The sequence below is a fragment of the Pygoscelis adeliae genome, unplaced genomic scaffold (assembly GCF_000699105.1).
Source record: "Pygoscelis adeliae isolate BGI_AS28 unplaced genomic scaffold, ASM69910v1 Scaffold482, whole genome shotgun sequence".
Classification (NCBI taxonomy): domain Eukaryota; kingdom Metazoa; phylum Chordata; class Aves; order Sphenisciformes; family Spheniscidae; genus Pygoscelis; species Pygoscelis adeliae.
Window position 1 is genome coordinate 449,230 of NW_008824192.1, and position 524 is coordinate 449,753.

The window sequence follows — 524 nt, forward strand, 5'->3', positions numbered from 1 at the left end:
GGCGGATCCACAGGGTGTGCCGAGCGGGACACGGCGGTTTCCGGCCGGCCTGAGCTTTTCACGGTCGGGTCCCCTCAGTCTGATCCCCCGGCTCTGAAGGCTGGCGCAGCCCGGAGGCGGCTTCGGGGGAGGAAGGGCTGCCCCGTCCCAGCTCAGCAAACTCATCGCTCGGGCGGTGTAAGCCATTGGCGTCTCGGCCCGCTGCTCTTCAGGAACATCTGAAACAACCTGTTTCAATAATGGTTTGACTGGCCTTGGGAATCTAACGGGGAGCTCTGAGGAATGGCATGACAAAAGAAATGTGATTCCATACTCAGCCCAAGTATGCGGAGATACTAGCAAAAGAGGATTTTGCTTCATTTTATTTACATTTCTACAAAAAAGCAAGGGCATTTCAGAGGGTGAAAAGGTTTTTATCATTAACAACATCAAGGAGTTCTTGGGTTTTAATCACTCAAATACCTTCTGCACATGCAGCTGACGTCTATCAGCAACAGAGGAATTTCAGGATTTAAAATGGATTG